This window comes from Myotis yumanensis, unplaced genomic scaffold, assembly GCF_028538775.1.
Source record: "Myotis yumanensis isolate MYYU_CA2020_CCGP unplaced genomic scaffold, mMyoYum1.0.hap1 SCAF_11, whole genome shotgun sequence".
NCBI lineage: Eukaryota > Metazoa > Chordata > Mammalia > Chiroptera > Vespertilionidae > Myotis > Myotis yumanensis.
The window spans coordinates 41,249,845-41,276,779 of NW_027223762.1; the positions used below are offsets into that span (position 1 = coordinate 41,249,845).

The 26,935-nt window shown below is 42.1% G+C and overlaps 1 protein-coding gene across 1 annotated transcript in view; it reads right to left on the reverse strand.

The window, feature by feature from the left end:
* The window catches only part of ASPRV1 (aspartic peptidase retroviral like 1), a 116,173-nt gene that overhangs the window by 59,090 nt on the left and 30,148 nt on the right, over positions 1-26,935 (reverse strand). Inside the window, 1 exon segment of the mRNA XM_070429411.1 lies at positions 26,461-26,565. The gene's annotated coding sequence lies outside the window, so the exon portion shown is untranslated.

A 26,935-nucleotide genomic window follows, 5' to 3' on the forward strand; every position in this document is an offset into this window, starting at 1 on the left:
AACAGACTTAGCTATAGTCAGTTTTGATTTTAAATCAGTTTCTACACGCATACCTCAGAGATATTACAGGTTCAGTTCCAGACCACCACAATAAAATGAATATCACAATAAAGCAAGACACACGAATTTGGGGGCTTTGTAGTATACATAAAAGTTATGTTTAAACTAAACTGTAGTCTAAGTGTGCAATAATATTATGTCTAGAAAACAATGTACATGGTCAACAATATTGTAATAACTATGTATAGTGCCAGGTGTATACCTGAAACATTGGGGGGAACACTTTATAAAGTAATGATTGCCTAACCACTATGCTGTACACCTGAAACATACAAAATAATGCTGAATGCAAACTGTAATTGAAAAAAAAAAAAAAAAGAATGAATGGATCCAGCAATTCCACTTCTGGGTACTTATTCCAAGAAAGCACAAATACTAACTTGAAAAGATATTTGCACAAATACTAACTTGAAAAGATTTATTGCAACATTATTTACAATAGCCAAGATATAGAAGCAACCTAAGTGTCCATCATTAGATGAGTGGACAAAGAAAATTTGAGAGATACAGATATAGACAGAAATATAGATGTATAATGTAATCTATATCTATATATATAAAAGCCTAAGCGACCGTTCGACCGGTAGCTATGATGCGCACTGACCACCAGGGTGCAGACGCTCAATGCAAGAGCTGCCAAGCTGCAGTGACTTGGCAGCTGCGCTTCTCAGGTGACGCACCCAGAAACAGAGAGGAGGGAGCCCGATTCTGGGGTGCATCACCTGAGAACCACTCTTTCACAATCCAGGACCCCTCAGGGGATGTAGGAGAGTCAGTTTCGGCTTGAATCCCACAGGCCAGGCCAAGGGACCCCACCGGTGCACGAATCAGTGCACCGAGCCTCTAGTATAATATAATAGATATAATATAATAGATATAAAATAGTATTCAGCCATAAAATATTATTCAGTCATTGTGACAACACTGAAAGACCATGAGTGCATTATGTTAAGCCACATAAGTAGGACAGAAAAAGACAAATGCTGCCCAAACAAAAACAAAAAAAAAGAAAAGAAAAACAAACCAAAAAAAAGACAAAAGAAAAATACCAAAAAAAAAAAATGACAAATGCTGTATGACTTCACTTTTATGTGGGATCTAAAAACAAAACAAAAACCAATCTCTTAGATGCAAAGAACAGATTGGTTACCAAAAATAGGGGTAGGGAGTGGACAAAATGGATAAAGGTGATCAAAAAATATAAAATTCCAGTTATAAAATAAGTAAGTCATGGGGATGTGATGTACAGCATGGTGACTATAGTTAATAATATTGTATTGCATATTTAAAAGTTAGTATGATTGTAAGTCTTAAAAGTTCTCATTACAAGAGAAAACATTTTTGTAACTATATACAGTGACAAATGTTAACTAGGCTTATTGTGGTGATTGTTTTGCAATATACACAAATATTAAATCATTATTATGTACACCTGAAACTAATATAATGTTATAAGTCAATTGTGCCTCAATAAAAAAATAAGCAATGTACATACCTTAATTAAAAAAGACTTTATTGCCCAGCCAGTGTGGCTCATTTGATTGAGCATCATCCCATGCATCAGGAGGTCGCCAGTTCAATTCCTGGTAAGAGCACATACCCGGGTTGTAGGTTTGATCCCCAGTAGGGGATGTACAGGAGGCAGCCAATAAATGTTTCTCTCTCATCAATGTTTCTATCTCTCTCTCCCTCTCCCTTCCTCTCTCTGAAATCAATTTTTTAAAAAAAGACTTTATTGCTAAAAATGCTAAACATCATCTGAGCCTTTAGTGAGTCATAATCTTTTTGTTGCCTCCATGTTGATGAAAATGAAATTATCTGCAAAGCGCAACAAAGAGAAGTACAATAAAATGAGGTTGCTGTATTACACCACTCAATGTAAACTGTCCAGCTCAGAGAAAAGCCTGTGTTACAAGTCCAAAACAATTCACATATACCCATACTGGGGTCCGCTGACACTGGGAATGTGTCTAAGGAAAGCAATGCTTCTGTCCCAAAGGCATTACCTGTCTTTCAAAGACAAAGGGGTTTATGTCCTCCTGTTTCCAGGCTAGAGTTCTAAAGCCTCAAACCCCAGTGAAATAGGCAAAACTAAGGTGTTAGCTTCAAGGACTCTTTTCATCTAGGTTGGTGGGGGCCTGACCTGAGACAAAGCTTAAAGCAGCTGAGAGGCTTCTCTAAAGGAAAGGAAAGGATAAACGCAAGGAGCATGTTTCCTCCCAAGGCCTAGGCCAGCTCTAAGCCTTGCCTTCTGGAGCCACTCTAGTAAAATTTCCTTTGGTTTCTAAGGGGAAGGAGCAAACAGAGGAAGACCCAGCCCCTCCCACTGCATCAGAGGCAGGAGGCACAGAGGCTCCACAAGGCTGTAAATAACAATGAGAAGGGAAAGAAGAATTCTGAGCTTTGAATTCCTTTGTTCATCACACCAAAAAGTACTACAGCAGGCACAAGGCCCAATAGTCTGCCTCAGAAGTCCTTTTAGTTCCTGGGGAGGGAGTGATAGTAAAAGGTCCCTAAATCCTTATCAGAAGTTACAAATTATAATGCAGAGTTAAACAAATAAAGTTAAGAGGGTGAGGAGGGAGAATATACCTTTTATCTTACTAAACAAAAGACATAAGTTGACTTTTCATTTATTAATATAATTAGAATACAGTCTTAAATATTTTTAACGTAAATGAACCCTCTAATAAAATTTATAACAGAATGAATACATTGCAAATCAAATAAATAGGAATGTGCTTAAAAAATAAAATGGGAACAGTCTATTATATTGCTCTGAACTTGCTTTTTTCAATGATACAGAAACCTACTTCAATGTTTTCATGGCCATATAGTATTTCACAATCCCCTTCTCAGGGATATTTACCAAAACAATGAACATTCTTGTTCAGAGAACTCTGTGCTCTAGGATAAGCATTTCTTTAGATGAAATTCCAATTTGCTCTGCCTATTTGTATTGTTTGCTCATTTTCTATTGGGTTTGTTGTCTTTCCCTTATTGATTTATAGGAACCCTTTAAAAATTATAATATACTAGAGGCCTGGTGCACAAAATTCGTGCACGGGGGGGGGGGAGTGTCCCTCAGCCCGGCCTGCATCTTCTCCAATCCAGGACCCCTCAGGGGATGTCCGACTGCCTCTCACAATCCGGGACTGCTGGCTCCTAACCACTCACCTGCATGCCTGCCTGATCGCACCTAACCCCTCTGCCTGCCTGCCTTATTGCCCCTAACCACCTCTGCCTGCCTGCCTCATCGCCCCTAACTGCTCCCCTGCTGGCCTGAAAGCCCCTAACCGCCTCTGCCTCGCCCTGCACCCAGGACCCAGGATTCCCTCCTCCAGCCAGTTGCAGGCACCCAGGACCTGGGCTTCCCTCCCTCTGGTTAGCCGCAGGCACCCAGGACCTGGGTTGGCTTCACTCAGGCCAGCCACAGCCACAGGGGACCGTGGGTGGGTGGCTTTGCCCAGGCTGCAGCTGCAGGCTCCCAGGACCACAGGTCAGGCAGCTTGTCCCTCTCCCAGGCCACTGCCCCAGCCGCTGGCGGTCGGGACTGTGGGGCGGACAGCTTGTCCCTCTCCTGGGCCACAGCCTGGCTGGTCCCCATTCCTCTCTCCCCAGTGTTGAGTATCTCAGCTGTTAAGGCATGATGGCGTGAGGGTGTGACAACCATTTGCATATTAGCTCTTTATTATATAGGATGTCTTTTACATATATTGCAAAATTTTTCTCCCAGTGTGTTGGGATAACTTTAGCCAGATAGAAGTTTCTCATTTTCATGAGGCAAAACCAATCACAACTTAGAAAGCACTGCCATGGGAACAGTGTACCCTGAGCTCTGAACCACACAGCTTCTTCTGCTGGGGGTCACACAACCTTGCTTAGGTTCCTGAGGGGAATGGCTGTTTAGGCAATCATTTTCTGAGCTGTTCACATCTGGTTTTAAAGCCAGGGCAATAGTGTAAATAGATCAAGTTAAGAAGGGGCAACAAGAATTCTGAAGATTTTATTTGTTTGTTTTCAGCTATTTGGAGGCTCCTTTCTTAAATGTTTAGAGTCTTGTACTAACAATGTCAAAGGAATCCTGAACCATTGCAAATCCAAAAACATCTTTATAAACAATAGTCTGAGTATTTCCAGACTTTTTCAAACTATGTGGGCTTTAGGGCATTATTTACTGCCACCATGGATGGAGGAAAAAATAAATTCCAGACCCCACAGGAATAGAAAAGCTCAAGAATCCACCAACTCCTAGACTTTTAAGCAAGTAACCTTTACAAAATTTCCCACAAGCCTCTCACAGAAGATGGCACTGGCCCAACCTGACACTGAACAACTCAAAAAACCCTAGTGGCCAAGTGAGATTCTGCCCACAAGAGTACTTAGTCCCTGGTCCCTGCAAACTCTGCCAAAGGCCCAGGACTTGGTGGCAGTCCTCCCACTTGGTCAGAACCCCCTCCTCAACCCCTCCCCCGACTATTAAAAACCCCATGGTGTTTAGGAGGCTGTGCTGAATGCAGAACTGAAAGATGATTCCGGCCTCCTTCCCCTTGCCAAAACCTGACACTCCTTGAGGAAATTGACTTCTGGGCAATGAAGATTCGGCCATAAAATCATTCATCAGTCAGTACCCAGTGGTACCAAAAGGAGAAACAATCTGTCCCAATGCTGCTGCACAGCCATTATTCCTACAACCTTTAAAAAAAAAAATCCTTCTTTTGTTGAGGTTTGCACCAAATAACTACACTTCTCCTCACTGTTGTCAACTACTGACTGTTTGGTCATCAGGGGCTTTGGCTTTTGATCAGAGTCTGCCTTTCCATTCTAAGTCAGACCCCTTGCCTGGTCATGACCTTCTATATTTCTACCCCTCCTTGTCTTTATTTCTACAGCTTCTGTTATTCAACAGCATTTAGATTTCCAGTTCCTTGAAACCAGCTGCCCATTATATTGCTGTTTATCAGTCCTTTCTTGCATTCACTTCTCTCTAGCCAACTGGATGACAACCACTCTGCTACCAATTCTTATGCTCCCTTCACTCCAAGTCTACCATTTGCCCCACAAAACACCACTCCTATTGTCCTCTGCTTTAACCCCTAAGTTGCTGAGTGCTGCTAAAGCAAGCACTATTATGAGGGCTGACTCCTCTAGAAATTCATTGTCTTCAATGATTAGTTGGGTCTGCAGCACTGTTCCGTTATCCTCCTACATACCCTGATCACTACCATTCGCACAACAGTTTTTAAAACTGCCACTGTCCCCAATACCCCACCTGCTCTAGCCTATGACCTCAACTTCTGCCTAGAGAAAACAAAACCCAACTGAAGGAAACTCCAACTTTCTGTTTCCCCAAAATCTTACCAAATTCCTCTGCCCTATCATATCCCTCCCCCTATCAAATGAGATTTAAAAGTGTTCAAGAGTGGCAGCAGAAGGTAGAAAAGCAGTAGACAGTGGTAGTGGTGGTAGCCTAGTCCTAGTTCAGTTCAAGTGTAATCTCTGGACTAGTGCTCAGGATATGGTAACCTGCTCCACCAGCGCCTTGCTCAACAATTTTTGTTTTTCTTTCAATCTCCAACTTCATCCTCTTTAATAGTTCGTTCTCCATAGCACAGGGATATGCTTCTAGATCCCATGTCTCCCCTTCACTAACTCTCCTCATTTCACAGAAAAGCTTCGCGAAAAAGTGGCCTTCCTGACTGAGTCCACACCCTCCTTCCATCTGCTAGCTGCAGAGGTACTGTCTCATAGGAGAGAGTGGACTGGTCTTATTTACCAAAGGTCTGCTCTTTGGAAAATTGCTTTAGAGATTAGCAAAGAAGCATAGTGAAAGGAAATACATTGTGTTGCTATTAATTCAGAGTTTTAATAATAAGAATAATTTTTAATAATAGGAATAATAGATTTCCTTTGTGTCAACATTACCTCTGAATAAGGTATAAGGAAGATTGTTTAAAGTGTTCCTTAAAACAATGAAAGCTGGCCCGGCTAGCATGGCTCAGTGACTGAGTGTCGATCCATGAACCAGAAGGTCAGAGTTCGATGCCTGCCCAGGTTGTGGGCTCAATCCCCAGTAGGTGGCATGCAGGAGGCAGCCAATCAATGATTGTCTCTCATCATTGATGTTCTTCTCCCTCCCTCCCTCCCTCCCTCCCTCCCTCCCTCTCCCTTCTCTGAAATCAATAAAAATATATTTAAAAAAAAAAAAAAGGAAGAAAGCTGTTTAGATACAGCTTCCCTGATTCTCTAGATCCAAAAGCTAAAAACAATCTCTCCTCAAGGGAGAAGAGGGAGGTGGAGGTGAAACAGGGTACAGGGGAGATAAATGGTGATGGGGGAAAAATAAAGAATCAAAAAAACTAAAATCAAAACAATCTCTCCTCTGAGTTCCCACAGTTAGTCTATACTTGTCATACTCTGTCACTTTATCTCAAGTTATCATAGAACTGCAGTTAATAAATATTTGATAAATGAATTAATAGACTTTACAAGCACCAATTATAGATTATATAATTCTAATTACTAATCAATCTAATTGACTAATTAAATCAGGCCCCCTGAAGAGCCTCCACTAACATTTTGCTAACTTAATATTAGTCTTTTTATATATATTGAAATTAATAAAGTTGCATTAAGTCAGTTACATCCTGTAATTTAGGGTTTTACTTATTTACACGTGCCTTGCAAAATCTCAAACACTGAGGTATTACTGTGTTGTTTGGGGTTCAGTCTGAAAGGACTAAGGTAAGAGTCAGTGAGACAGTCCTTGATGGTGCTCCATTGGTTGGAACACAGTCCCATACACCAAAGGATTGTGGGTTCAATTCCCATCAGGCCACATACCTAGGTTGTGGGCTCAATCCCTGGTCAGGGTATGTGGACAAATGAATGTTTCTCACATCTGACAGATGTCTGTCTTTCTCTCTCTCTCTCTCTCCCTTCTTCTAAAAGATATAAATATATATATTTCCATCCATCCTTGGGTGAGGATTTTTAAAAAAAAGTCAGTGAGGCAGAATTTACCCAATCGAAGGGATATGAGCAGGGCATTTGGGGGAGGAATGCATTTGTCTCCTCCTTCACCTGAGAAATACCCCAAGAAATGCTCCTCCAGGAGCACTGAGACTTCCTCTCATGCAGTCTGCTCCCTCTGCTTCAACTCCTTTCACATCATTTGAGTGTCAGCTCCTCAACACAGGCATGACTTTGTCCTTGCTGGACCCTTCCAAAGTTTACTCTTTTCTAAAACAAGATGTCTGCCTAGAAAGTCTCAAAAGTTTTTTTCTGATGTGAATAACTGCACATTATTTACAGCATGAAAATAAAGTTTTATCTTGAAAAGCAGGTTCAATGCTTTAAAAAACTCAGTGGCAAATCCTTTTGTGATATGAAGAATGTCCAAGTCCCCCTATCACTCCCAATATAACTGCTAGATATCTCTCTGAGACCAATAATTCTCCTCAAGCAGGACATGGAGACACGTCAGGAGCTTTTTCCAAAGCACTGACATTCTTGCTCCCACAATCCCTCTGAAGAAGCCAGTCCTTAGTCCTTACACAATTAGAATTATGGGCTTGGAGTACTGTGCTAAGAGTAAAAGAGTGGCAGGGAATACACGTCAGGAAACATAGGGCAGGGCCAGGTGACAGCCTCAGTCTCTCTGGAGCCAGATCCAGAACCTCCCAGTTTGCTTTACCCTCACAGAGGGTGTAATTTCTAACAGGGCGAAAAATCACCAATGGCACACAGACAAAGGGCAGGGCCAGGCTGGGTAAGCAAAAGCTAGCAATGAGCCCAAGAAGCTCCTGATTTAGAATCCAGGCAGTGAGGAGGAAGGGTCTTGGAGAGGTCCCCAGAGAACTTGGAAAGTAGCTGCCCTCTCTGGGTAAGATCCAGGTTGCCAACAAGAAATCTCATACCTCTAGAGGCCTCCTCACTTGCTTCAGAGACTTTCTCAGCAGCCTGATCTCATTAGAAGGAAAGATCGTGTGACTGGGACTCAACAGACACCAGCTTACTGGTTTGGACAACGTCCCTTCTCTGTGGAGTCACCAGCTCACAGAGCAGAAACTTCCCATGGTGCTTCCATTTCCTCCCTTCCCACCACAAAATCCGAAGGAAAGATTTGTCCTCAAAACCATCCGGCTAAGCTGCAGTGTGAGACTGTGGGAAGACTTCCTCACAGCTCAATATGCCTCAGGGAGAAAGAGTTCTTTGGTCCTTCACTCACTCACTCACTCACTCACTCACTCACTCAACCACGGCTTCCTGACTGCACACTCTGCTCCAAGCACTGGGCTGCAAGGATGTCTTGCAGGACTCTCAGAGGATATTAGTCTAGCAATTGCCTAAGAACCTCTTTAAAGTGGCCCCCGTTAATTCAGAACTTCTGACAGGAAATAACTACTTTTTGTGATTATGCTATTAGAATGGGTTAGCAAATAATTTAAACCCATAAATATGATTGTCAGCTGGAAAACTGAAGTGACTTAAGACTTTGGTTATTTTACTCATTAAAGCAGGTCCTCTTAGGAACTCTACCAGCTGGCACATACACAAGTGATCTATGTGATCCCAAAAGTAAACAAACCTAATGACTTTGTAAAAAAATTATTTTCATGTAATTAATTCAGACAAGCCCTTCCCTCCTGACTCAAAGTAATAGGCTTTTACTGTATTACTTTCAAAAGAATGAAGCCAGAATTCAATAAACCACTAAGCCACCACACTAACTCTGCTGTAACCAAACTGGCGACCTTATTTCCGAAATACCTCAAGCTATTTATGGACAGATTCAGACATTTTCCCCCTTGAATTAAACAGAAATCCAACATTCTCTAGTTTAGAGGAATGTCAGGGCCTACAAGGGGCAGGGGACAAGGCAGTGACTATGAGTGATATGGTGCCTTCCCCTCTTCTTCCTCCCACCGCTTACTGTGGATACCCCTAGCTCCAGGCTGCAGCTTTTGCTCTATTCTTTCCCTCCTTGGAAAATTCATCTCTACGAGATGGAGAGTGAAGAACTGAGAAATAGAATTTGAAGCCTGAATACCTGAGTTTGAGTTTGAATTCTACTCTCTAATTGTGTCTCAGTGTCCATATAAAAGAAGCAAAATAATAGCACACAGCATACAGGACTGTGTAAGCTAAGTTGCTGTATATAATGGCCTTTGTAAATGGTAGAGTGCTTTTTAAATAATGCTGTGGCTGTTGTTTTATTATGAGTACTGCCCACTCCTACCTCTTTTTAAGCTCTCTACTCAGGTTCCAATTGAGACCACTGCCACACACTCCTCTCCAGAATCTGTTGGGACTGCTAACAGGAAAGAGAGAACCAAGATACATGATCACCCCTTCCTCAAGTATCTAAAGGTGTCAAATCTAAAGAGTTCCCACTCCCACCTATTGCCTCTAGTTTAGAAATAACTTTTTCTCTAAACAGGAATCTCCAGCCTACAAAACATTTCCATTTGGATATACATCTGGCCCTTCAAATTCAACTCCAAGAAACAAATTTGTCTCCCCTTCTAGAAGAGTGGTTCTCTCTTCCAGTTACCTCCATTTCTGTCATGACAAATAACTTTCCAAATTCACAGGGTAGACCAGTGGTTCTCAACCTTCCTAATGCCACGACCTTTTAATACAGTTCCTCATGTTGTGGTGACCCCCAATTTCATTGTTACAAATTGAACATAATTAAAGCATAGTGATTAATCACACAAAAAATGTAATTATATATGTGTTTTCTGATGGTCTTCGGTGACCCCTGTGAAAGGGTCGTTTGACCCCCAAAGGGGTCTCGACCCACAGGTTGAGAACCGCTGGGGTAGACAGACACCATGGTATTATCAGTGACTTGCTACGCTTTCTTCTTTATCTTCCTCCTGACTGAAACTATCAAATCAGTGTTTCCTTCAGAATGATCCTTGTCCTTATCATCCCACTGCCTACTCCAGTTTATGCCTCATTATTTCAGACCTAGACTGCCACTATCTTATTTATCTAATTGCATTTTTCACTTCATTCATGTCATACATTCACACCATAAATCCTTCCATAAACACTGCTTTTATCACCACTATTCATTACCTAGTCCACCAATCTGGTTTTAACCTACCCACCACCAACCACAGTCAAGTCAGAATCTATTTCTTATTTTTTTAAGTGGCTTTTTCTTTTCTGAATCAGAAAAGATAATTTCTGTTAACAATGTGTTGCATGAATTTTTAAATAAATATTTCAATTGAAACAGGTTCATATGCTATTTTTCTCATGTATATACTATAGCCATCTTTCTGAGTTAATAATTATATATCTATTTCATTTATCATTGTATAGACATACCACAATTTATTTGACCCTATCAATGGCCATTTTGATTATTAGAAACTCTATAGTAACATATAGTGACAAATATCCTCACACATATATCTCTGTATACTTGCCCTTGGGATAAATACCTAGAAGTAAAAATTGCTGGTTTAACAGTGTATGCACTTTATTTATTTATTTTTTTATTAAATCTTTATTGTTCAGATTATTACATTAGTTACTCTTTTTTCCCCCCATAACTCCCCTCCTCCCAGTTCCCACCCCACCCACCGCCCTCACTCCCCACCCACTGTCCTAATCCATAGGTGCACGATTATTGTCCAATCTCTTCCCTCACCCCCCACATCTCTTCCCCCCCCCCACCCCCCCGCACAGAATAGTCAGTCCATTCCCTTTCTATGTCCCTGATTCTATTACAGTCACCAGTGCATCAGATTATTTATTCACTTGATTTTTAGATTCACTTGTTGATAGATGTGTATTTGTTGTTCATAATTTGTATCTTTACCTTTTTCTTCTTCTTCCTCTTCTTACAGGATACCTTTCAGCATTTCATATAATACTGGTTTGGTGGTGATGAACTCCTTTAGCTTTTTCTTATCTGTGAAGCTCTTTATCTGGCCTTCACTTCTGAATGATAGCTTTGTTGGATAAAGTAGTCTTGGTTGTAGGTTCTTGGTATTCATCACTTTGAATATTTCTTGCCACTCCCTTCTGGCCTGCAAAGTTTCTGTTGAGAAATCAGCTGATAGTCGTATGGGTACTCCCTTGTAGGTAACTGAGTTTCTTTCTCTTGCTGTTTTTAGGATTCTCTCTTTGTCTTTTGCTCTTGGCATTTTAATGATGATGTGTCTTGGTGTGGTCCTCTTTGGATTCCTTTTGTTTGGGGTTCTCTGTGCTTCCTGGACTTGGAAGTCTATTCCTTTCACCAGGTAGGGGAAGTTTTCTGTCATTATTTCTTCAAATAGGTTTTCAATATCTTGCTCTCTCTCATCTTCTGGCACCCCTATAATTCGGATGTTGGTACGCTTGAAGCTGTCCCAGAGGCTCCTTACACTATCTTCATATTTTCTGATTCTTTTTTCATTTTGCTTTCCCAGTTGGGTGTTTTTTGCTTCTTCATATTTCAAATCTTTGACTTGATCCTTGCGACCCTCTGGTCTGCTGTTGGGAGTCTGTATAATATTCTTTATTTCAGTCAGTGTGTGCTTAATTTCTAGTTGGTCCTTTACCACAACATCGAGGGTCTCATTAGATTTCTTGAGGATCTCACTACATTTATCAGCGGTCTTACCAGTCTTTTCGAGGATCTTACTACATTTATCGGTGGTCTCACCAGTCTTTTCGAGGGCCTTACTCAATTTATCGGCGGCTTCTAAACAGTTCTTTAAAGACCTTAAAAGTGTGGTTTTGAACTCTATATCCAACAGTTTGCTTTCCTCCAATTCTGTCGTTTGAGTCCTGTTTCTTTGTCTCGGCATTTTTTATGCTTCGCTGTGTCGATAGAGTGCCTTTCTGTGCTAAGTGTCCCAATTACCTGAGGTAGACACTCTTGGTGCACCCCCTTGTGGGCTTTGTGCACAGTCTTGTTTTAATTAAGCCTTGATTGTTGTAGTTATCACTGGGAGGAATTGACCTCCAGGCCAATTGGCTGTGAGAATCAGCTGTGTCTGCGGTGGGAGAACTTCTGTGCTGGAGACACCCCTCTGGGGCTAGACTTGCTTTGATGGGGCTTTGGTGCTCACTGAGTCTGCCCCCTGAATGTGTCTTTTATGGTTCCACAGAGCTGCAAACTGGATGGTCCCACTCTGACCTCTGGGCTTCCTGGCTCCTGGATCTCTAGGGAGGTGCTAATCTAGCCTTTGCTTCTTCATATTTCAAATCTTTGACTTGAGGCTATCCAGCAAAAGCCTCCCTGCAGGGCTTGGGCGGGGCGGGTCCCACGGGATCAACAGGGCAGGGTTAGCAATTATGGCTGCTCTCAGTCTTGCCCTCAGAGGCTCTGCTTCTCAGTGTCCCAGTAGTCACTGCAAGCCCCACGGAGAGAAAGCTGCCCTAGGGTTCTGAGCGATGCCAGACAGTCCCGCTTCTCCCATATGAGTGTGGGTCCTTAAGAGACTCGCCCGGAACTGGAGCTCAGAGCCTGAGACTCCCTCCCAATTGAAAACGACAACCGCGCCCTCAGCCTCCAGCCCACTCCGCATGCACTCCGCACCTTAGTATTTTACTTCAGCACTGCGCCTCCTCTAAGCCTCGGTATGCTTTTCTCTTTCCTCCTAGTTGTAGAACTTCTACTCAGCCAGCCTTCCTGTGGTTCTGGATGATGTCCGTTCCGTCTTTTAGTTGTATTTTTGAAGTGGTTGCTCGAGGCAGCAAACTCCCGTGTTTACCTATGCCGCCATCTTGGTTTCTCTGCAGTGTATGCACTTTAAATTTGATACATATTGCCAAACTGAACTTCAGAGAGACTGTATTCATTTATATCCCTAGCAACACAGTATGAGTTCCTTTTTCCTCAAGCCCTCAGCAGCAATAAATATTTTGTTTAATATGTGTCAGTCTAACAGTTGAAACATGATATCTCATTTCTGTTTGCCTTTTCTGGATTATAAGTGAAACAGCTTTTTTCTTTTTTTGTGTGTTTTTGTTTTTTGTTTATAAGCCCCTTTTATTTTTTTAAAATATGTTTTTATTGATTTCAGAGAGAGGAAAGGAGAGGGAGAGAGGAATAGAAACATCAATGATGAAAGAGAATCATCAATTGGCTGCCTTCCACACTCCCCCTACTGGGAATCAAGCCTGAAAACCTGGGCCCTGACTGGGAATTGAACCATGATCTCCTGGTTCATGGGTCAATGCTCAACCACTGTGCCACACCAGCTGGGTTAAAACAGCCTTTTTCTATAAGCTTTATTGGTCATTTGTATTTATTCTTCTATGACTTTGGCCTATTTCCTTTTTGTGTTTTTCCTATTGATTTGTAAGTGGCTTAAAGACATGTTAGAGACATTTCAACTTAAAGACATGTTGAAAACTCTTTGTGCCCTGGCCAAGGAACTTAGTTGGTAGAGCGTCCTTAAGTACGCCAAGGTTTCATGTTTGACCCCTCCTCAGGGCCCATACAAGAGGCAACTAATAAATGCAAAGTAAGTGAAACAACAAATCAATGTTTCTCTCTCTCTCTCACTCTCAAATCAATTGTAACCAGTTTGTCATCTGCTTTTTATTTTGTTTATGGTGTCTGTTGCAATATTTTTAGATAATCTATCACACTTTTTCCTTTATAGTTTCTGTCGTTGGTGCCCTAAGAAACTATTTTCTAGTATACTTATTACTTTAGTTTTTATGTAAAAATATTTAATTCATCTAGAATTTATTTTGCTAGAAGGTGTCAGAATTTTTTTTTTAATGGTTAGACATTTGTCCTAAACACTATCCTTTCCCACTGAAACCCAAGTCTGTTTCTGGGCTTTCTAATCTATTCTGAGCTCTGCTCCCCAACAAGAATTCTTTCCAGTTGGACTAGTTTTTTCATTGATCATAATAGTTCTATGTAGGTTGTTGCCTATATTCACATCGTTGCCCTTGGAACATCATCAGACCTTCCCTCCACTGATCCTTCAAAGCGAAACCATTTCTGGGGTAAGAAGAAATAAATGCTATCTAAAACAAGAAATGCTTTCAAAAGAGGGAAGGTAATGTAAAATAACACATCAGAGGTTCCACAAATCCTTTAATACCCTTGTACTGAAGTACTCCTGCTGAGGATCCATAATGATAATCTAAGGAGAGGATCCTTGTAGATTTTTGTGGGTATTTTACTAGGTGGGGGGTATTTTGTGCTAGATGATTTTCAGCTAATTACTTCCTTAAGATGGTAGATTATTTATCCTCTTTTGTTTTAGGGTTTCTGCCTCATTTAGAACCATTTTAAAGGAACCAAATTCCATGAGGCTCTGAGATGACTTACAGAAGCAGCCAGTGGGGAAGGTGACAATTACTCTGCTTGCACAAGAAACAAGCTGAGGGTCATATGGCCCATCCCTTCTCCACTCTGAATGCTTCCAAGGGGTCTTTTGATCCCTAACCCACCTAGGGTGTTCTTGGTCAACATCTCTTCCATGATGCTTACTCCCGAGGTTTTAGCCCTCAGATGCTTCCTTTCCAGACTTCCATTTTACTTAGAATCTTAACCTCAGTTAACCTTTCATTGTTCTTCGTTTTTTACTATCTGTTAACTTTTCTATTGGATTCAACTATAGATTCCTTGCAGGCAAGAACCACAACCTGGAAAGAAAGAAGAACGCGAGGAAGGGAGCAAGGGAGGGAGGGAGGGAAGGAGAAAAGAAGGAAGGAAGGAAATCACCCACCCATATTCAAACATTTTCATTACACTGAGAGCCTATTAAATTTATGGTTGGGGAACAGTATAAGATAGTGATACAGAAACAAGTTTACAGGCATGCTCTCCCTCCCTGGAGCATGCTTGCACCTTTCCCTTCTCCCTCTTCTTCCTCCACAGGCCTGCATCCCCTAAACTCTAAACTCATTGAAACCAGGGTTGCAAAGGACAGCACCAGTTCATCCCAAGCTAACTTACTGCACCTGTCTCCAAGATCCCCTTTCTCTAATTTTTTAGTGAGTCAAAGTAGCCCTGCCTAGGCTCTCCACTGTTGCTTCTTCTATTCTAAGCCCTTCTTTGTTTCACTCCCCCCAGCTTTAATAAATGTAGGGGGAACAAATTTTTTTTGAAATATATTTTATTGATTTTTTTACAGAGAGGAAGGGAGAGGGATAGAGAGTCAGAAACATTGATAAGAGAGAAACATCGATCAGCTGCCTCCTGCACAACCCCCACCAGGGATGTGCCCACAGGCAAGGTACATGCCTTTGACCAGAATCGAACCCGGGACCCTTGAGTCCGCAGGCTGACGCTCTATCCACTGATCCAGACTGGCTAGGGCAGGGAAAAAATTTAAAAAGAAAAAGAAACAAATTTACTAAGCCCAGGAACAAAGGAGGAGGAATAAGAATAGGAAGGAATAAGGGAATAGAGAGGAGAGAATGGGTTGATAAATATAATTTGGTTTGTGATATGTTGATTTAAAACTGCCTAAGAGCCCTCCAGGTTATAACATTAATAGTGTTTGGCCATTGTGAGAACTCAGAAGAGAAATTTAAGTTGGAGATAGAGATGTAAGAGTTTCTGAGATATCAGTGGTAGCTAAAACCATAAGCATAAATGACATCACTCAGGGATAGTAGAGGGAGGAGAGAAGAGAGCTAGGAACAGAATCTTAAGGAATGTCTTTATGTAGGGAGCCTGTTAGGCAAAGACTAGTCAAAGAAAACAAGCCTTTTACAGTTATAGGCCAACTAATACTTATAAATACCTACAGACTGACCAAATAACTGACTGGCTCTATTTAAGATCTCTAAATGCTCACTCCCTGATCTTCACAGTTAAGACTTTCAGAAGAAGGGGCAGAAATGGACAAGTGCCATAGGTGAAGGCTCTTAGGATGGAGCTTACAAGTAGAGAATACTACTTGTTGGTTGTTCAAAAAACATACCTAAGGGCATACCTAGAAGCTGAGTCTTGCCCAAGCTGGTTTGGCTCAGTGGATAGAGCATCAGCCTACAGACTGAAGGGTTCGATTGCAGTCAAGAGCACATATCCAGGCTCTGGGCTTGATCCCCAGTAGGGGGCGTGCAGGAGGCAGCCGACCAATGATTCTCTCTCATCATTGATGTTTCTATCTCTTTCTCCCTCTCCCTCCCTTCCTCTCTGAAATCAACAAAAATATATTTATTTTTAAAAAAAAGCTGAGTCTTTCCATCTATTTTGTTTATGATTAGCTCAGCCAACTGAGTCGAGGCTGGCTGACCAAAGATCTCACTAATGACAGTAAAGACATATACATCAGGGTCTCAAAGAGACCTAGTAATTTCTTAGTCACAAGACTTAAGAGATTTCTATCTGCTTCAAGAAGTTTTTTCCAGTCTGTACTGGTTGAGAATCACATACAAAGGAAGTGACTGATTTCCTCTTTGGTTACCACTTATGCCAGCTTGAGTTCCTAACACCTGATCACCCTCCCTACCAAATTGATCTCCACCTGCAAGATCATCCTGCCCACAGAACATGGGTTTATCTAATTGAAAGGTTGAAAAAATTATTATAATCTGCACTTCCTATGAGCTATAAAAGAAGAGGAAAAGTAGGAAATATAGAATGTCACAGTTTTTCCATAAGAATGAGCTCCATCCCACTTGGCAGAGATCCCTATATGTAAAGTCAAAATCCTGAACGAGCAGTGAGACTTGAGACTGATGCTGAGATAAATAGTCCTGGAGTAGGAGGAGTGCTTGAGAAATCCTGGAAGAGGTCAAACATGGGGAAAGAAGCCTCAGAAGCCCTCCTTCCTTGGATCCAGAAGCTAATGATGTCTGTGGCCATAATGGCATCACCCCATTCACCATTTCCTGTTTCAATTGGAGGAAAGGGGAAGTGGATCCAAATGTGGGAGAAAGAATGTAGAATATCTACTTCCTCCCCACCTTAGGTTCCACTCCAGGTCAGAACTGGCCTTATGCAGACACACAGTAAACAGTCAAACACTGGTGTGACTCCAGCAGAGACTGGTAAATAGTAGGTGGTTCAGTGGATTTGTTCAATGAAGAACACAAGGAGAAATTTCCAATCCCACAGAATTTTTTTCACTGATAGGCACATTACCTTCACCTGGAATTCCTCCATTTGCCATCCATTCCTTTGGGGAAAAGGTTCACACTTTCCAAAACTGTGCTCCACCAAACTCCATATTCTGTGAGATTTTAATAAATATTCCTTCAGAAAATAAAATGGTTCTCTAATTAAATGTACTTTTTAATTCATTTTCGAAAGAGAGGAAGAGAGAGAGAAATAGAAAAACACTGGATGCCTTCTGCATGCCCCCTATTGGGGATCAAGCCTACAACCCGGGCACATACCCGGACCAGCAATCAAACGGTGACCCCCTGGTTCATAGGTTGATGCTCAAACACCAGCCAGAACTGGCTCTCTAAACAAATAAATTTGGAAAATGTCATATTCTCTATCTCCTTCTGGAGCTTTATAAATGCATATTAAAAGCTCTTTTTTGAGGCAGAGGCAGCTGGAGAGCTAGCATGAAATTCAGGATAGGGGCCTAAGCTAAGAACCTTGTTCCAGAAGTGCAGCTGGACATATCAGTATGACATCCAATTAGCCAAAAAGTAGCAAGCAGAATTCAGAGTGGTCAACACTGGGAGATTTGTGGGTGAACAGGACTCTACCTACCAAAATCTAGATGTAAGAAAAGGCTCTAGTATCAGAGAAGAGACCTGGCCTAAGGAGCCCCTGGTGAGGAATTGACAAAGGGGTGGAGTCCTGACATGGCGAGGGGGTTTGAATATAGCAATTGGACAGAGCTTGATCCTCTTAATAAAAAGCCAAAATATAGGTGACATGGAGGGGAGGCAGATTGTCATTTAGGGCATAGTACACATGACCAGGAGTCCCTCCCTATTGGAGGTACTGGCTCCAAAATCTTGGTGATCAGCAGATCCAGCTACATCATTCGATCTTGTGTATGGGCTACAGTGGTTGGGGGGGAAAGGATGGGGTGTGGTACCTCCAGAAACCTCCATAGCATTGTACTCATTCCAGTAAGGATGAAAGTCCAAACCTTGTCAAACTTTAGGAGGTGAGTGATAGAGATCATTTCTAGGACAGCTCTCTAGGAAAATATGCCAGAAGAAATGTATAAGAACCCCAGTAGTTTGAATGAAACCAAAGGTTGATCAAAAGAAAATGCTCTTGCCCTAGCTGGTTTGGCTCAGTGGATAGAGGGTCAGCCTGTGGAATGAAGGGTCCTGGGTTTGATCCCCAGTAGGGGGCGTGCAGAAGGCAGCCAATCAATGCTTCTCTGTCATCATTGATGTTTCTATCTCTCTCTCCCTCTCCCTTCCTCTCTGAAATCAATAAAAATAAAAATAAATTAAAAAGAAAATGCTCTCACCCTAACCGGTTTGGCTCAGTGGATAGAGCGTCGGCCTGCAGACTGAGAGGTCCCAGGTTCGATTCCGGTCAAGGGCATGTACCTTGGTTGCGGGCACATCCCCAGTACGGGGTGTGCAGGAGGCAGTTGATTGATGTTTCTCTCTCATCGATGTTTCTATCTCTCTATCCCTCTCCCTTCCTCTCTGTAAAAAATCAATAAAATATATTTTAAAAAAAGAAAATGCTCTCGACTTAGGGTAGGAAAGTAAACAGAGTAAAGTTGAAGCCTAAGAGTGAAGGACATCCATGAATCCATCTGTGAGGAGCTGGGAAAGGCAGAGATTTGGGTTGCCTCTGTCGGAGATCCCCTGGGGGAGGAAAAAATGTGAAAATTCAGATCACGAAGATGAACAATTAGGAAGGCTCTCTCACTTTGAAGTAACTCAGGCCAAAAAGTTGTAGATCTGAATCACAGGTGCTATGCTGGCAGCCTCTGGATTAGCTATTTTGGCTCCATAAAGTTAGTGATTAAGGGAATGTGCACGTACACCCAAGTGCTTTGTCATTGCTTTTGACATGGCTTATTTTGCCTTCCCATAAAGCCCTAGCTCAGCCCAACTGATTGGGAAATCAAGACCACAAGTTGTCTGTGACCAGTGGTCACTGAGGAAGTACCCTGCCCATGTTGTCATCAGCGGCCTCTTTTGCGCCACCACTTTACATCATTTCTGTGAAGCTTCCTCTTGCTTCCTAAGATCTGTGACAGTCTTGTCTGAGGACATAACAGCAAACCACAGACCCAAAGGTCCTGCACTCCTTGTTACATTTTGCCTGTCAGCTGCTCTCCAGACAATAATGTGCCTGCATACCCAGCATGCAGGTAGGAAATCTCTGCCCCACACCCTTTCTTGTGGTTAAGAGCCTCCATCCCCACCACCCTCAGCTGCTAGTTTTCTCTCAGACAAAATTGTGAAGGAAACAAAATGTTTCTTTAGGGACCCAACTTCTCTTTGCAGAGCCTTTATATCCAACTCAGTGGTGTCTCCCTCCTGTCCCTATGACTAGGAGCACAGTGTCCTCCTCTCAGTCCCTTGCCTTAATCTAGTTCTCAGAAATTAATCTCATAAACTGAATCACACTTCCACTTGGGATGACCAGGATGCTTCACAATCAAACCCCTTCCTGGAGTCTCATTTTTAGTAGGGTCTCAAAGACTTTAATCTAGGGGGAAAGTTTCACTGTGGAACTCCAAACAATAGCAAATCGCTGAGGCAAGTCTTTGAGGGGCAGGACACATTCTAGGTGCCCCTAAGATTACATCAGTTGATAGACTAGCTCTGTCTCTTCTTATTCCATCACCTGACCTCTCAAGCTGTCTACTCTGCCAGCGCAGAGGCCAGGATCCCCTGGATCTTGGCCAACACCCACTGCCATCTGGTCTCCCTTAGAAAAGCAAGAGAGAGACACCTCTTGTTTACTCAGTAATAATTCACTGCAATAGTCACATAACAGGTGCCACCAGCTCCAGGAAATGCATTAAGGGCACACCACACCCTCACCTCTGCCCCATCATGACTTACTCCTTGGGACAGACCAACAGATTTTATTTGAATAGGACAGGGCCTCTTACACACTAAACCAGTGTTGCCAGTGGTGTTTTGACACTTGTGGGTTACACTGCAATGAGACCTAGAGGTAAGGAACAAAGGCTTTTTTAATCCTCCCCTGCAGCCAATTGGTATCTTTCCCACATATGTTGTTGTAGCATCTCTATATATAGAACCTAGTTTTCTATAAACAGGATGCTCTGGCTAAACAGGTCTCAACAAGCAAAACTGTGAGGCACAGAAAGATGGCATCTCCCCATCTTCTATTTTTTTGCCCACCCTCTTTTGCTAAATCTTGTCAGAGAGACAAGAGCTGTGATAACAGCATGGGCTTTGGAAGTGGACAGACCTGAGGAGAAATCAATCCTAGCTCAGCCTTTTATTCACTGTCTGACCTTGGGTAAGTTACATAAGTTCTATGACTTTCAGCTTGCCCGTGCAAAAATGATAATTTATTGGTTTGCATTATGGGAACTAAATAAGAAAACATATGAAAAGCATCTAATTACGTGCCTGGCTCTCCAGGGATGTGAGTTTGTTCTTCCTCATCTAGCACATCATGTACCTGGTGCCCTCATGTTACTCCCTGGCTGTCCAAGGCCAAGGTATGTGCCCTGCGTAAACCTTTCCTTCCTTTCCTAAACCCTATCGTTTCCATCCCTTAGAGGAGCTGATCTAATCATATTGCTAAAAAGGAAAGCAATTCTGATTAAATGAGTTCAAGTAAAATGTGGATAATATTGCTGGGTTCCTATATTAAGTGTGTATAGCGGGGGGGGGGGGGGACGGGGGGGGGGGGGGGACGGGCAGGGAAGGGGCCGTATTTAAAGAGCCTGGAAATTCAAACAAAGGGACATCGAATGGTGAGGCTCTCCTAGAGGACATTATTATTGGCCTCTTTCCCTGCAAACAGCCCATATCACTCTCTATGCTGAGATGAGAAACCATCAGAGTTCCAGGACATAATCTCAAAATGCTGAATGTCACACCTCAAATCAACAGGTCCAGAATAGAACTTGTGAGGCTTGGCTACCCCTTCTACTCTGGCCAGCAAACGCCACTTCCTTAGCCAAGAAGTTACGGTGGTGATTTTTTTCCTAGGAGGTTTCCAATACTATTTTAAACTCCTTAGAATCAAGCAGCAACTGGATTTGACTATGGTCATAACCTTGGAACAGCCTGTAGGAAGTCTGGGCTCCATTTCCAGAATCACACCTTACTTCTCTGAATGATCCCAGCAAGGCCCAGCTTAATACAGGAGGCAGAGTGAACCTGTGTTTTGACTTCTCTCTCAGTAATCCAGGAAGGAAGACTGTAAGAAAATTTCTAAGCTTTCCACATATAGGATCAGGAAACAGATTATTATGACTACAATGGCCTAAGTAACACAATGTGCTATGCTGACTATAATTCCAAGTCAGCATGGGAGTTCTCCTTAGCAGGGTTCTACTTGATTTTCTGGCAAACCCCCAGGGAGTCCAGGGCACAAACCCAGGCTGGGGTCTCAGGAGCCAGACACCACTGCGGGGTGAAAGGGGCTAGCTGGCAGCTTCAGCAGATGGTGTAAAGAGAAAAGTGAAGTTCAAGGTGAGGGAGGGGCTGGTCAGGGCAGGATTATCCAACAGCATGTGCTTAGGGAACTAGCAAAGCAGAGACAATAACAACAAATGTTTTAAATTATTTAATATTTATCCAAGCAGTCACCATGGTAATTTTGCTGGATTTTCTTTATACTTGTTTTATTTTAATACTGTTCTTAAAATATATATATACTGGGGGCTGAAGTATGAGGGACATGATAATTATTTTATTGTGTAGGCCTCTAAAGTTTTGTTGTTTTTTTAAAAATATATTTTATTGACTTTTTACAGAGAGGAAGGGAGAGAGATAGAAGAGTTAGAAACATCAATAAGAGAAACATTGATCAGCTGCCTCCTGCACACCCTCTACTGGGGATGTGCCTGCAACCAAGGTACATGCCCTTGAGCAGAATCGAACCTGGGACCTTTTAGTCCGCAGGCCGATGCTCTATCCACTGAGGCAAACCGGTTAGGGCTGCCTCTAAAGTTCTTAATCTGATCCTTGGCTTTAACAAGAAGCAAGAAAAACTAGGATTCCAAAGCTTCAAGGTCAACATTCATTTCTTTATTCAATGAACATTTCCTGAGGGATTAGCTAGTAAGTGCCAGGTCTTTGCTCAGTCCTGGGCTATAGCAGCAAACAAAAGATATGGTTTTGACTGGCCAGCATGGCTCAGTGGTTGAGTATCAATCTATGAACCAGGAAAGTCACAGTTCAATTCCCAGTCAAGGCTTATGCCCAGGATGTGGGCTCGATCCCCAGTATGAGGCATGCAAGAGGCGGCCGATCAATGATTCTCTCTCATCGTTGATGTTTCTATCTCTCCCTCCCTCTCCCTTCCTCTCTGAAATAAAAACATATTTTTTTAAAAAATATATGGTTCCCGAGTTCCCAAAGTTCAGTCTAGTGAGAGGAGCTGACAATAAGAGCAGGATCCAAAGCAAAAGGTCTATAGTGGAAAATAGACGAGATTCCAGAGCCAGCAACAGGATGCAGGAGGAAATCTCTCCTGGGATGCCAGCAAGAGAGACCATGGGCAGACAAGGAGTTACACTGAAGAGCTGGGTCAGATAATGTCCTTATCCCCGCCATTCCCAGTGGCAGGGGAGAGAGGCACTGTGGTGATTTGTGTTCATCAAGAGCAGGTGACCGGGACAGCCACAGACAGTGCTACCAGGAAGCAGCTCCTTTTCTGCTCACAGCCATGAACTGTGATATGTGCCATATGAGCTATGTGTGAGATCTTAAAAGCTCCAAAGAAAAATAAAGACTTGAATTGTCTACTGAAAGAAATTCTTGGAAGCATAAGCGGGCCAGAAATGAGAAGCATAATTCAATTGCCAGGAGCTGGGTGACCCTCCCCTCAAATGTCACCCACACTTCTCTGACAATGCATGGAAATGAAAAGTAAAGCCTGAAGGGTTGGAGTCAGTAAGAGACCTGGTGAAATGACCAGGCTATAGTCAGAAACCTCATGAGAAGAGTTTCTGCTTCAGGATGTGAAGTGGGCAAGGATGGGGAAAAGGCTGGGCCTGCTGTGACAGAAAGGAGCCATTCCAGCAGCTCAGCCCCAGCACTACCAGAAGCTGATGGCTGTGGTGAAAGTGGAGAGCTGACAACAGCAACAGCAGGAGCTTCAGGGTAAGTGCCCAGCCAGCAGAGCAGTGGCCTTGAGAGATCTCCAAATATTTGATCATTCTGGGCCTCCATTTCCTTACCTGAAAATGAAGACGATAATAAGAGTGTATACTGGTTTCTTAGGGCTGCTGTAAAAAAGTCTAGAAACTGGGTGGCTTTAAACAACAGAAATTTATTCTCTCACAGTTTTGAAGGCTAAAAGTCAAAAATTAAGGTGTCAGCAGGGCTGTGCTCCCTCAGAAGGCTGTAGGGAAGAATCCTTCCTTGCCTCTTCCAGCTTCTGATAGTTGTTAGTTATCTTTGCCATTCCTTGGTTTGTAGCAGCATAACTTCAATCTCTGCCTCCATCTTCATCGGCCATCTTCCCTCTGGTATGTCTCCCTCTTCTTATAAGAACACCAGTTATTGGATTAGGACCCACCCTAACCCAATATGACTTCATCTTAGCTTGATTACATCTAGAAAGACTCTATTTCCAAATAAATGACATTCACAGGTTCTGAGTAGACACTATTCAACCCAGTACAGAGGATCTACTTCGTGAAGAATATATATATGTGTGTGTGTGTGTGTGTGTGTGTGTGTGTGTGTGTGTGTGTGTGTGTGTGTATAGCTTAGAACAGTTCCTAGAACATAATATATGCCATGTAAGAGTTAGCTGCCCTTCTTTATTATCTCTGGCAGAGAGTAGCTGCTGCCATGGGATATGTGGATGCTCTACAATACAAGAATCATCCTCCCTCTATCTTGAGTCAGAAGCAAGCAACTGGATGGACTACAGTGCCAAAAGAGCTAGTAAGGGCAGACCTATAACACAGTGAGTTTACTACTATTCAATACTTCCTATCAATACCCCAACAATACCCCCAGGCTGCAGTGAGGAAATATCTGCTATAGTCACTTTGTTTCTCGAACAACACATAACTTATTATTACAAACTAACAATGCCCCTTCAAAACAGTCCCCAAATTAGGATCCACTTAGGAGGAGCCTCCAGAGCCAGTGGAGAATTGCACCAATGGACAGAGCAGTCTCATCACTTAGAGTCAAGTTGTTAGTTCTGATCCCAAACTGCTTTACACAGCATATTCATTCCACAGCTTAGCAACAGAATGATTATTGACTATTGACTGAGTTTGAAATGGAGATTTGCTATCTCTAGGATATCCTACTTTCAAATTAAAGGAGGGGAGAACAGATTCTCCTGAAGGGAGCCCTTCCTCATTCTTGCTCCTACTCTTGATGATTCTTCTTCAATAAATGGGTTTGGGAAACAATCCAACTAAAAGAAAGAGCCAGCCCTAGCTGGTTTGGCTCAGTGGATAGAGCGTTGTCCTGCAGACTGAAGGGTCCTGGGTTCGATTCCGATCAAGGGCACATGCCCGGGTTGCAGGCTTGACTCCCAGTAGGGGGTGTGCAGGAGGCAGCCAATCAATGATTCTTTCTCATCGCTGATGTTTCTATTTCTCTCTCCTTCTCCCTTCCTTTCTGAAATAAAAATATTTTTAAAAAAATAAAATAAAAAGGAGGAGCCAGATCACAATAGCTGTCTTCATATGAAAATAAATTTCAGGTGGTTTAAAGACTTAAAGATTTAAAAATAGACATATACACAAAGTACTCAAAGAGAATGGGTTACTATTTTTATAATTTTGAGCTAACAAAACATGCCTTTTTTATTTATATCTTTTATTCAATTTATTGGGATGACATTGGTTAATAAAATTATATAGGTTTCAAGTATACAATTCTATAATACATCATCTGTATATTGTATTATATGTTCACTACCCAAAGTCTAGTCTCATTCCATCATCATTTATCCTCCCCTTTACCCTCTTCTACCTCTCCCCACTCCCTTTTCCCTTGGGTAATCACCATACTTTTGTCTGTGCCATGAGTTGTTTTTTTGTTTTGGGTTTTGTTTGTTTTTGCTTAATCCCTTCACCTACCTCACCCAGCTTCCCCCCCCCCCCCCCCGACCTCTCAATACCCCCTCCCTCTGACAGCTGTCAGTCTGTTAAAACATGACTTTTCTAAAGATTGGTCTAGTAGCTCAGCTGGTGTGACTCAGTAGTTGAGCACTACTTATGAACCAGGAGGTCACAGTTTGACTTCCGGTCAGGGCACATGCCCAGGTTGTGTGCTGGATCCCTAGGAGGGGGGCAAAGGGGGCATGCAGGAGGCAGAAGATCAATGATTCTCTCTCATCATTGATGTTTCTATTTCTCTCTCCCTCTCCCTTCCTCTCTGAAATCAATAAAAATACGTTTTTTAAAAAAAGATTGGCCTAGTAGCAGAGAAAACTATAAAGGAAAAGATTATTTTGATTACCTAAAACTGTAAAACTTGCAGGCAGGAAAAAAACCTGCATATACAAAGATAAAAAGACAAATGACAAACTGGGAACAATTCTGCACCATACATAATAGTCAACACTTTTTTTTTTTTTTTAATATATTTTATTGATTTTTTACAGAGAGGAAGGGAGAGGGATAGAGAGTTAGAAACATCGATGAGAGAGAAACATTGATCAGCTGCTTCCTGCACACTCCCTACTGGGGATGTGCCCGCAACCAAGGTACATGCCCTTGACTGGAATCGAACCTGCAACTCTTGAGTCCGCAGGCTGATGCTCTATCCACTGAGCCAAACCGGTTAGGGCTTTTTTCTTTTCTTTTCTTTTTTTTTTTAAATACATTTTATTGATTTTTTACAGAGAGGAAGGGAGAGAGATAGAGAGTTAGAAACATCGATGAGAGAGAAACATCGATCAACTGCCTCCTGCACATCTCCTACTGGGGATGTGCCCGCAACCCAGGTACATGCCCTTGACCGGAATCGAACCTGGGACCTTTCAGTCTGCAGGCTGACGCTCTATCCACTGAGCCAAACCGGTTTTAGCAATAGTCAACACTTTAACTCTTACAAATTATTAGAAAAATATGACTGGGAAAATGTGCGAAGGACATGAATAAGTGATCCAAAGAAACAATATAAATGTCCAAAATACATCTGAAAAGATACTTCTGAAAATATGTTCTATCTTTAATATTCAAAAAAAGTAAATTAAATTATACTTATTGTGTGCTACATCTCAATTACTCTTTCAACTCATTTTACTTGAATTAATTGATTTACTCCCCCATGAAATCAATACTATCATTATACCCACTTTACCCAAGACAAAACTGAGGGAAGAGAAGTTAAATGACTTACCCAAGGACACACAGTAAGTGGCTGAGTCAGAATTCACGCCCCAGAAGGCTGACTCCAGAGTCACATTCTCAACTATTATGTTACAGTGACAAGACCATGTCTCACCTATGAGATGGGGAATACGAAAAACACACAACCCAGTGTTACTCATAATGTGGAGAAATTGGCAATCTCATGCACTGTTGATAGAAGTTAACATTCTTAAGGGTAGTTTGGCTCTATGAATTGACAATTTAAATGTGCATAATCCTTTAACTCAGACATTCCATTTCTTGGAATTTATCCTAAGGAGATAGATAAGTGTGCTAAATTTATATACCAGGGTATTTATCACAGAATGTACATAATAACAAAAATATTGCAAATTAAAACTTAATAGTTACACAAAAAGTCCAACAAATTCATTCATTCAACAAATATTTATTGAGCACCAATAGTGACCAGGAACGATTCTAAGCACTAGGTATACGGTAGT